This window comes from Zootoca vivipara, chromosome 13 (genome assembly GCF_963506605.1).
Source record: "Zootoca vivipara chromosome 13, rZooViv1.1, whole genome shotgun sequence".
In the NCBI taxonomy this organism is placed as follows: Eukaryota; Metazoa; Chordata; class Lepidosauria; order Squamata; family Lacertidae; genus Zootoca; species Zootoca vivipara.
In genome coordinates this window covers 31373733-31386037 of record NC_083288.1, presented here as the reverse complement: position 1 = coordinate 31386037, position 12305 = coordinate 31373733, and the positions used below count along the sequence as shown (strand labels likewise).

General features: G+C 42.3%; 1 long non-coding RNA gene across 1 annotated transcript; it reads right to left on the bottom strand.

Moving 5' to 3' along the window:
* Positions 1–8503: 8503 nt before the first annotated feature.
* LOC132593039 (uncharacterized) lies at positions 8504–12056 on the bottom strand. The gene is made up of 3 exons (XR_009558467.1): positions 11668–12056; positions 10120–10233; positions 8504–9451 (listed from the first exon to the last, which is right to left on the bottom strand). It is a non-coding gene; the product is annotated as an uncharacterized LOC132593039 (long non-coding RNA).
* Between the last annotated feature and the right edge of the window lie 249 nt (positions 12057–12305).

Genomic DNA, 12305 nt, shown 5'->3' with positions numbered 1-12305 from the left:
TCACATGGATGAAGAAACCATTATTTTTCGGTTGGTGTATGTCTCTTGCTCAACCATGTACCACTTGTACAGTACAGTGCTCATTCAGCACCTTGCAGAGAACAAAGATCTGGCTAAGGTCGATGAAGGCAGAGGAGCATCTCTTTTTTAAAAAAAATAATTTATTTTACTAGTTTTACATAACAAAGGTGTACGTTCATTCCACGTATCTTTACAATTGCCTTCCCCCCCAGTCCTCCCCCCTCCCTTCCCACCCTCCCCCCTGATCAGGTCATTCTTCTTCATATCTTTAGCCATGTACACAGTCTGTTTATTTGTGCTTGTATATTCGGGTTGGCTTCTCCCCTTTCTACCTAATTCCTATAAAATGGCCACTAGTTTGTGAATTTTGGGCATTTATTTTCCCATCTATCCTCTGCCACTATCTCTGTCAAATATTTCTGATTGTACATATTCAAAAACATAATCGTTCCATTTTTCCATATTCCATTTAGCTTTTTCTTTCCATCCTAGAGCAATAACTGCCATTCCAGCTAAAATCATGATCTTATACAACTCTTGATTATTACTTTTTTACCTTATTGTTTCCCAATATTCCTGAAAATAGCAAGTCCCTATTAATTTCTATGTTTATTTGGAATAGTCCTGAAATTACATTTATGATCCTCTGCCAATGTTTCTTAACCAGATTACAGTGGAACATCCGGTTACGAACACGATGCATTCCGGAACGCAGTTCATAACCCAAAATGCTCGTAACCCGAAACGCCATTTTGCGCATGCGCAAAGCGCGATTTTCACAAATTTTGCACTTTGCGCATGCGCAGACTGCGCGCGGTGCAAAAATACTTCCGGGTTTGCGCAGTTCATAACCTGAATTGGTCGTAACCCGAGGTGTTCGTAACCCAAGGTACGACAGTACATTCCCACCACATGTGTGAACAGAATCCTTTTTTGCGACCGCAATGCCAGCATCTGGGGCTAAATCCTTTCACTATGTACGCCATGTGTGCCGGGGTTCTATACCATTTTAGTATAAATTTTCTACTTAATTTTTTCTACTTAATTTTCTACTTAACTTTTCTATTTTGATATTGTTTATATTCTTCATCATTTCTTGTACCGTGTTTGAATGAATCATACCTTCCTGCTCCCATTTGATCTGAATTATCCTTGTCAATCTGTCTTTGTCTCTTATCATCAGTTTATATATCAGCCCTGCCTTCCCTTTCTCCGTTATTTGTCTTTTGTTCAGCACCATATCTATTTTCATTTCTGTCCTCATTGTCTCCTCTCCTCTTCCTGTTTTTATTAAATCATAGAATCCTTCTACTTTCAGCCAATATTGTTTTCCCAATTTTTCTAAAAGAGCTTTTTTTGTAATTAAATTCCCATCTTAATCAAACATATCTTTTAATTTATAGAATCCCTGGTCTTCTAATTTTTTCCACCATCCAAGTTCCCTTTGGCCCTTCTGCATATATTTTAACGGCATCCACCTTGAATATATTGGCATCCATTTTATGTTCCATTTTTTCCAAATTCCTAACCCGGTCTTCCTTGGGCCAGACGAACCTCGGTTTATGAACACCTCGGTTTATGAATTTTCGGTTTATGAACGCCGCGGATCCATCTGGAACGGATTAATTCACTTTCCATTACTTCCAATGGGAAAGTTCACTTCAGTTTATGAACGCTTCAGTTTATGAACAGACTTCCGGAACCAATTACACCCATGCTTCGGGTTAAGTACGCTTCAGGTTGAGTACTCCGCGGACCCGTCTGGAACGGATTAGTCTACTTTCCATTACTTTCAATGGGAAAGTTTGCTTCAGTTTATGAACGCTTCAGTTTATGAACAGACTTCCAGAACCAATTGTGTTCATAAACCGAGGTACCACTGTATTGTGTTCTTCCAAGCCGTGTTGATGTCTCTATTAAATATTCCTTCCCTTCCTATTCCTTTTGTTTATTTCATGTTCCAGTCTTATCCATTTAATCCCCTCTTTGTATCCAATATCTATTAAAATTTTTAATTGGAATGTTTCATAAGAAAGTTCTAAGTTCGGAATTCCCCATCCCATCTCTTCTTGTGGTGTGTAATTTACTATGTCTGGGGTTCTCACTCTTTTGCTCCCAAAGATCCAATTTTTAAATGTGTTATTCCATGTTTTAAACCATATTTCTCTAATGGGTAGTGGAATTACTTGAAATAAGTATAGCAATTTCGGTACTAGAAATATTTTAACCGCTCTTACTCTGCCCAGAATAGATAGATTGTTATTCTTCCATGATTTTATATTCTTCTTAATCTTCCAAGAAACCAACTTCTTATATAACAAGCAATGCAATGATGCAACAAGCTTGACATAATTAGAATGAACTCAATTCCTTCAACACCCATTAATTGAAAATGGGAACAGGGTTCATTTTTGTTCTCAGAGCACCCTAGTGGAATGAAGTGAAGCTTGGAAAAGCAAACAGCATGAGAGATTTGTGTCCGGTTCTGTAAAAGTGTCTGTGATTTTTTTAATTATTATTATTTATTTAATCTTGCAAAATGAACAATTTCCTGCCCCTGGGAATGCAGGCTTCTCTGAAACCATCTTATTGATTCAGGCAAACAGTTCCAGGTAATCCTGTTGATCAATAACAAACGAATCCTTCTTATTAATAAACTCAATATGCCACAAGTTCTATGAAATGTTCTTTCTATTCATGATGGTTAGTCACAAATATGTGCAAATGAGAAACTATTATACATACTATGCATATGCAATTTTGTGCCACCAACATTTCTCATATTGAAAGAAGTAAATGTTAAGGTTTTTATCAAATGAACCCATTTCAATCAAGGTTTAGGCCTGATTTGGGCACACAACCTGCTTTGGTCGCCCTCTGTGATGACCTCTGTCAGGAGAGAGATAGGGGAAATGTGTCTCTCTTAATTCTCATTGACCTCTCAGCTACTTTCAATACCATCAACCATGATATCCTTCAAAAGTTGCTGTCTGAGTTAGGAGTGGGTGACACTGTCCGTCTGCATTTTTTTAGTACAGAAAGTATTGATCTGAGGTGTTTGCATTAAGTTCTATCCAAGGAGAGGGGCTGAGACGGTAGAATTTTCAAAGGAAGTGCCAACAGTTGAATGGGGTGGCAGGGCTACCCCCTTAAGGGCTGAGGGCATTGGCTGGGCATGAGAGCTTTGCTTGGTTGATGCTTGCTGCTGGCTTTAACTAGGATATCTCTGAATACTGAATCATACTCACTTTATCTACTACAGTTATTTCTTTGACATAAACCAGTGAAAGCTACAGACCACTTGGGAAGCTTTTGGATGTTTGGGTGAAGTCTGTGATAGAACACACAAACTCTCACATACAACCAGCCACATGTACATATTTTCATTCATCCTATGAAGACTATGCAATCTCATTCATGCAGTTGCAAAAACTTTTTCCCGCACTCATCATATTTCATAGTGATGACTCATCATACTTTTTTATGCTGCCCAGCAAACTAAAAGAAATGCTTTATTTTTGTAGCACAAAGATACAGTTTGACAAAGATTAATAATCTCCCACTGCCACATCTTATTTATTTTTAGGCCACCATCAGGGTTATATAGGGTCAGACTTTATATATTGGTAACAGGGTCATCATTCTTCCAAATTATTTGCAGCACAACCCACTAAGCAAGGCTTCTAGTCGGCGCACCCAGTGGTCTTTCATTTATCCATCCACCCATTGATATTTACAGCCGACACTTGGAGGACTTCCTGGAAAATGAGAACAGAGTAGACAAAATATCATTTATGTTAAACGGTTCCAATGAAACCTATAGCCCAAATGATTAAAAAATGGAAAGAATGCTTCCAACTAACAAGTTCTGGGAAGTACAATAGATTTACTTCTATTAATTTATATCTACGAAAACTATTTATATCGAGAAAAGGGGGCTACCGTACTTTTGTGGCAAAGAGGAAAGCAGAACAGTGAGACACCTCAGAAGTGGCACCAAGTTTCTCAATAGTTAAACTGACGCAGAAAACAGCTACCCCAAAGGAGAAATAGTGAAAGAGAAGAGTATCGGGGGGACAGCTGATTTTATGTAAACATTTTATAGTTACAAGGAATTCAGAAATAAGGAGGCTCACCTTGTGTCAATTTATGAAAGTTGTGCTGAGAAACCTTGCGACGTGTACGGGAAGAGCAAAGGGGAACAAAGAGAAAGAAAATCCTCTTGCTCTTTTTCTCATTCATTATAGACACTAACAGATAATAAAGAGTGGTAAAAAGAGTGAAATGGGAAAGCACCAAGGAAGGACAAGAGGGAATGAGGAGGTAGGGAGGAGTATTTGGAGGTGAGAAAACGCGGTGTGGGAGAGGCAGGAAGGCGAGGGAATGCAGAGAGAGCCTGCGAGGGGGGAAGAGGAGGTGGAAAGATGAGCAGAAAACAGACTGAAAGTGTGTAGGAGAGCAAGACAGAAGGGAAACGAAGGGAAAGACAGGAGGCTGAAGTACAACAAAAGGGAAGAGTAAGGAAAATGGCAATGAGTTGCTGAGTAAGAGGCTCAAACAAAAGGACCGGAGGCAACCTGCCGGGTAGGCGCCCAGCAGTGCTGTGCTGAGTGCCCGAGCCTCCGGAAGACAGCAGCCTGGGGAGGAGAAGAGTGAGAGGGAAGAGGAGGTGGAAAGACGAGCGGAAAACAGACCAAAAGTGTGTAGGAGAGCAAGACAGAAGGGAAACGAAGGGAAAGGAAAATGGCAGTGAGTTGCTGAGTACCGTAAGAGGCACAAGCACAAGGACCGGAGACAGCCTACCCAGCAGCGCCCGAGCCTCCGGAAGCCAGCAACACCACAACGCTGCTAGGCGCCAACCCGGCAAGCCGCCTCCCCCTCCTCCTGCCGCGGCTGGCGTGCTGGGTCCGGCTGGCTGGCTGGCTGGCTGGCTGGGGCGCTTGTTGTCTGGCTCCGCAAGGCACGGAACGACACAGCATGGCACAGCAGCAGTAGCCAGTTCCAGACGCCGACCCAGCAGGCCTCCTCCTCTTCCTTCTGCGGCCGGCGTGCTGGGTCCCGCTGGCTGGCTGGGGCACTTGGCAGTCTGGCGCGGAAGTATGGCTTATTTTGGGGGTATGTCTTATATTTTGCAAATGTTTAAAAACCCTGCTATGGCTTACTTTATGACTACATCTTAAAATGTGGGAAACACAGTATATGAAACCACTGGGAGAGATCATCAGGGGGTTTGGGCTGGGTGTTCATCAGTATGCAGATGACACCCAGCTCTACCTCGCTTTAAAATCAGAACCAGTGAAAGCGGTGAATGTCCTCTGTGAGTGCCTGGAGGCGGTTGGAGGGTGGATGGCGGCTAACAGATTGAGGCTGAATCCTTACAAGACAGAAATACTGTTTGTGGGAGACAGGAGGCAGGCAGGTGTGGCAGGTGGCTCCCAGTGCATTCCTGAGCACTATTCAAAGTGTTGGTGCTGACCTTTAAAGCCCTAAATGGCCTCGGTCCTGTTCAGCCCGGACACTCAGATCCAGCGCTGAGAGCCTTCTGGTGGTTGCCTCATTGCGAGAAGTGAGGTTACAGGGAACCAGGAGGTGGGCAGGTGTGGAGGACTCCCTCGCCCTAAATGGGGCAACTGTGCCCCTGAAAGACGAGGTGCGCAGCCTGGGAGTCATTTTGGATTCCCAGCAGTCCATGGAGGCGCAGGTTAATTCTGTGTCCAGGGCAGCTGTCTATCAGCTCCATCTGGTACACAGGCTGAGACCCTACCTGCCGGCGGACTGTCTCGCCAGAGTGGTGTATGCTCTGGTTATCTCCCACTTGGATTACTGCAATGCACTCTACGTGGGGCTACCTTTGAAGGTGACCCAGAAACTGCAACTAATCCAGAATGCTGCAGCTAGACTGGTGACTGGGAGCGACCTCCGGGACCACATAACACCAGTCCTGAGAGATCTACACTGGCTCCCAGTACATTTCTGAGCACTATTCAAAGTGTTGGTGCTGACCTTTAAAGCCCTAAATGGCCTCGGTCCTGTATACCTGAAGGAGCATCTCCACCCCCATCGTTCAGCCGGGACACTCAGATCCAGCGCTGAGGGCCTTCTCTGGTGGTTCCCTCATTGCGAGAAGTGAGGTTACAGGGAACCAGACAGAGGGCCTTCTCGGTAATGGCGCCCGCCCTGTGGAACGCCCTCCCATCAGATGTCAAGGAAATAAACAGCTATCCTAATTTTAAAAGACATCTGAAGGCAGCCCTGTTTAGGGAAGCTTTTAATATTTAATGCTGATTGTTTTAAACACTCGATTGGGAGCCGCTCAGAGTAGCCGCTCAGAGTAGCTGGGGAGACTCAGCTAGATGGGTGGGGTACAAATAAATTATTATTATTATTATTATTACACTGTTTTTGACTAATGTAGCTGAGTCCTATATCATTTCTTTTTCTATAACTTCTACCAAACCACTTATTCTCATATAAGCTCACAAAACTATTATATACTGTGTACCAAGCTTTTATATAATGTGTGACTTGTGGTTCATCTAACTAATCCTTTTATCACTGTTCTGAAGACTATTTACTCAGTTCTCTATGGTGCTATCCAAATCTGTCATCTCAGATGTGCTGGCCTGAACCTGGAACTGTGCTCAGGAATGCTAAGACTAAGCAAATTTTTCATAAGAAAGTAGAAAGCTGACATAGGCTAGATCAACACACAGGGGGAAAACACTTTAAACAAGTCATAAATTAAATTGTTATAACAAAAACTATGTGAAATTGCACAAAGTTGTGTGCTCTACAGAGCCAACTGGTATCACATGTTTATAATGCAGTTATAGCATTATAACATGAGCAATGTAGCTGAGTCCAAACTACCTAGCTTGGGGTTGTCTATTCTGACTGGCAAGGACACTCTTCCAGCCCTACCTGGAGATTCTGGGGAATGAAATTTTGATGTTTTGCATGCAAAGCAAGTGCTCCCAACTTGGGGCCTTCCAGGTGTTTCACATCAGTCTTCCCCCAACAATTATAGCCACTGGTCAGTGGTGATGGAAACTGCAGTTATAATGTCTGGAGGACACCAGATTGGGAAATACTGAACTTCCCTCTCACTCTCCTTGGCCTACAAGGTGCCTTGACTAATTATTCATCCGGCCAACCACTCCTGTTATTCCAGCCCCCTGCATCATACTCACTGGTATCAGCACACAAGCTCCATTTCCCGTCCTTGTCAAAGTTCCTTGTTGTTGCACACCAGTAATCCGACGTTCCATTAGTGATGCAGGTGTTGAAGGTTTGGCCATTGTACACTAAGGGGAAGACACAGGGCCGTCCTTTATCATTACCTCCATGCTCTAGACCCAAACAGAGTGAGATTATATACATTGAAACATACTAGCGATGATCACAAAATACAAAAAAATAAATAAAACAAAATGGTGAACAAGTCACATATATATAAACCTTGCCAGGGATCTCCTTTACAAAGGCTTAGAAATATAGCTACAAACCAAGGACAAAAGAATTGGTCAGGAGCCTGTGAGAGCAAGTGACAATTGCTCAATTGACAATAATGTTAAAGAAACATTAGAAAAACAGAAACATTGACAATCCACCACACTTAACTCCCCATCCCACCCACCTCTTTCCCCCCTTCCTCATAATGTCTCAACAAGTAAAATTGATGTGTAAAAATGATGCATGAGACACTGCACTACCTTTATAACCCACGGAAATCCTTAATAAAAGTAATTATTAAAAAATAATAATAATAATGTTAAAGAAACAAGAAACTATAAAGAAAGATTAAGTGAATGAATTTAGTTATACTAGATATAAAACAAGACATGAGGATAGCTGGCATTTATGCCAATGTAATATCAGTAATATTAGAAAAAATGACATGTGACTTTTATGGTCTATGCCAGGCATCCCCAAACTGCAGCCCTCCAGATGTTTTGGCCTACAGCTCCCATGATCCCTAGCTAACAGGACCAGTGGTCAGGGAAGATGGAAATTGTAGTCAAAAACATCTGGAGGGCCGAAGTTTGGGGGTGCCTGGTCTATGCAATCTTTATCAATTATTAGTAGGAAATATTTGTACAAAAGTGCCTCTTAGGTAAATAGTTTGAACCATTTCTTCAAATTAACATACTGGTGATGTGTTTCATTTCTTCAGAGATCTTGTTGCTTGAAGCAATTTTCATCTGATCTTCGGAAGGAGATTTGTAATAGTTCGGGCATAAGGAAATCTATACAAGCTACTGATGGTAGTCCCTAACCTTTTTATTTATTTTATTTTATTTTTTTATAATAATTTTTATTAGTTTTATATAAACAGAACAAAACATAAAAAAACATACCCACATAGCTGCCAAGTCCGGGTTAAAAAAATAAGGGATCAGCAGCGCTGGCACCGGAAGTCGCTTCTACGCATGTCCAGACATGCGTAGAAGCAACTTCCGGTGCCGGCGCTGCCCGATTTCCAGTGCCCAGACATGGGCAGAGCGGCACCGGAAGAAATCAGAAGATTACATAGACTTGGCAGCTATGTAACAGTTACACACTTCCTGCAGAATTTTCAAAGTGTTTTTACTTAAGGCACGATGCCTTAAAGCTGCTCCAAGCAGCTTTGCACCGTTAAAGCAATCAATCAATCAATCAATCATTCAAAGAGAGCAAGCCGTCAGTTGACCTCCTAAGTACAATAGTTGAACCAACCCTCAGAAAGAGTTGTAGATCTAAAGAACTAAACTGCAGGTCTGTGGCCTGTTTGCACTGGTCTGATGACTGGTTTTGCAGCAAAATCTGGTATTCTCTGACATCCCAAATCTAATCTAATATCTGTTTACCCTAACTGGAAACAGTTCTCCATGCTCTCAGATACAGACCTTTCCTCAACACCTGCTACTTGATCCTTTAAAAACAAAACAAAACAATAACAATAACAATAACAATAACCCTATGAGGTAGGTTAAGCTGAATGACTGGCCCAAGGTCGCCCAGTGAGCTTCATGGCTGATTGGGGATTTGAACTCTAGTCTCCAAGGTTCTAGATTAGCACTCCAACCACTTTAGCACACTGGTTTTTATTATGAGCTCTGCCCATGTGGCCCAGATCTTCCCAACATTATCTGAATAATGCGGGAGAAGCACAAGCTGCAGTGAATCCCACACCATCCAAGGACAGATCTTAGGACATGGTAGACCATGCTAAAAAAAAATACTAATAATCATTTCAAATAAGGACAAACTAATGGCAGTGTGGGTCCACGACAATCATTTGTGTGCACCCAATTCTAAAATGCATGTTTCAGGACTATGGAATCTTGCCCACCCTCCCACCACCATCACTATTGCAAGGCTTACTTCTAACAAGTCATTCCTCCAATTTCACATTTTCATCAGCCAGGCTCCAATTTGAAGGTGAATCTAGCTAGGAGATAAATATTTTGTGTGGTAAAAGGCAGGGTGCTGTGGAAGGAGTGTTCTGAACTCCTTTCTTTACTGACCCAAAATAGGCAAACTGGTGTGCTTGGTCTTGGAGGACAGCATTGATATAAGGAGATGTAAGTGTTGTTGAACCAGTTGAGAGCAGTGGCCATAAAGCTATTATGTTAAATATACATGCAAATTGCTAAGAAAACTCAACATGGTCACATTTGACTTCAAAAAAGGAAACCACCCCAAAATGAAGGGATTGATAAAAAGGAAGTTAATAGGCAAAACCAAGGGGGTCAAATCTCTCTGAAATGCTTGGGAGTTGTTTAAAAACACAAAATTAGAACTGGCATGCATACCGCAGATCAGAAAAGGTACCACCAAGGCCAAGAATATGCCAGTATATAAGCAGAGTAAAGGAAGCAATTAGAGGCAATAAGGTTTCCTAAAAATGGAAGTTTTGTCCATGCGAGAACAGAATAGAACAGGAATTTGGCAAAAGAAATGCAAGCAGACAATAAGGGATGGTAAAATTACATAAAATTTTAGGAGCACATTGCTAAAAACATAAAGACAATCACTTCCAACAAAAACTTTAAATATATTATTAGGAGGAGGAGGAGTATAAGTAGGGAGTGATAAAGGAGTTAAAGGTGTGCTGACCCAGGTGGCGCTGTGGTTAAACCACTGAGCTTACGGCTTGCTGATCAGAAGGTCGGCGGTTCGAATCCCTGTGACGGGGTGAGCTCCCGTTGCTTGGTCCCAGCTCCTGCCAACCTAGCAGTTCGAAAGCACGTCAAAATGCAAGTAGATAAATAGGAACCGCTACAGCGGGAAGGTAAACGGCGTTTCCATGTGCTGCTCTGGTTTGCCAGAAGCGGCTTTGTCATGCTGGCCACATGACCTGGAAGCTATACGCCGGCTCCCTTGGCCAATAATGCGAGATGAGCGCGCAACCCCAGAGTCGGTCACGACTGGACCTAATGGTCAGGGGTCCCTTTACCTTTACCTAGGAGGAGGAGGAGTATAAGTAGGGAGTGATAAAGGAGTTAAAGGTGTGCTGAAGGAAGATAAAAGGCTCAAGAAAGTGGAGTCTAGGCTTAGGCTGAGTGCACACCATACATTTAAAACACCTAGAAAAAGCAGCACCCAGGAAGCTGTGGTTCGTTAAGGATGCTGGGAGTTATAGCTCTTTTGGGGTAAGCTACAGCTCCCAGAATTCTTGGAGTCTGTGTGCTTTAAAAGTATAATATGTATAAAGCCTTAGATAGCTTTAATAGGGAATATAACAGTTTTATAGAGGACAGAGATCTACCAACAGTTCAAAACATTCATATTAATATATGTGCTGCTAATTATTTCTTCCTTTATTATGCTGTTGCTCTAATAAACTGTTTTGTTATGAAAAAACTGTATTCCATTGCGCATTTATTACTATCATAATTTGATTTTTATAACCATTTAAATTTCATCAGTAAAAAGTTACATGCAGCTATTTAAAATATTTAAAAATAATTACAAATGAACCATATGCTAAAAAGCAGATTAAAATACATGTCCACATTTTACATGTCTGGATGGGCTTGCCTAAACAAACATTTATTTGTTTTTGCAAGCACCAAAAAAAAGGGGGAAAGAAAAAGTAGTGAAGGTGCCTGCCTGGAATCAACAGGCAGGGAGTTCCAAAGTCTACTTGTGCTGCCACACTAAAATATTGATTTCTCAGAAGTGCAGGTGTTTTATGTGGAACCAGTAACTGTGCTAGTTTTCTCAGATCAAAGCAGTTGAGTTGGGAATACATGGGGGAAGGCAATCTCTCAAGTAAACTGATCCCAAGCTGTTAAGAGCTTTGTAGTCCAGCATGAGTGGGATCAGACCAGTAGCCCATCTAGCTCTAGAAACATGGCATTAGGGATTATTATTTAAAAAAAATACAGGTAGATAGCCATGTTGGTCTGCCATAGCCAAAATAAAAAAAAACTTGAAAAAACTCTTCCCAAAAATTCCTTTAAAAGAATCAAATCCTTAAACTTTTTTTTTCCCTAAAAAAAATCCTTAAAAGAATCCTTCCAAAAATTGTCCAGTAGCACCTTAGAGACCAACTAAGTTTGTTATGGGTATGAGCTTTCTTCAGATACTTGATATCAGATATCTGAAGAAATGTGCATGCAAAAAAAATTAAGGAGAGATAACACACACACACACACAAACCTCGTAAAGTGGCACCATCTGATATTTGCAGGATTCCTTCCACCAGCCCAGACTTGCTCTTCTGAAAGAGAACTTACCCCCACCAAAAGCAGGGATCCCCAAACGTGGTGCCAAGGGGGAAGGGAAGAGAGCCTACAGAAAATGTAAGCCGCGGAAGCAGAGCGGAAGCAGCTAGCACCATAGAGAAAAGGTAAAGAGTGATCCCCGTGGGCGCACTTCCTCCTGGCTCTGCTCACAAAGCAAGCCTTTGTACCGGGAACAGACGTGTCCATAGAGATAGGAAAAAGTCAAGAGTGATACTCGTGCGCGCACTTCCTGGCTCTGTTTGCAAATTCCGTGTGAATTACGGGATTTTTACCCATACAGGATGACAGCGGGAAACGGCTTTAAAATCGGGGGTTTCCCGGAGAAAACGGGAGACATGGCAGCTACCGGTATGTACCCATCCACCTTCCCTCTCTCCCCCCACAAGTCCACTTCTGCCACCAGTAGATCCTGCGGGTGTTGAGACCGAAGGTAGTCCATTTTAAGGCTGAGTTTGTCCTCCCCCCCCTCCTCCATCCCCCGCCCCCCCTGCCACCAAGAGGCCCGGAGATAGAAGGAGCATTGAGGTCTGGGTTCCCCCCAGCTGCTTCTCC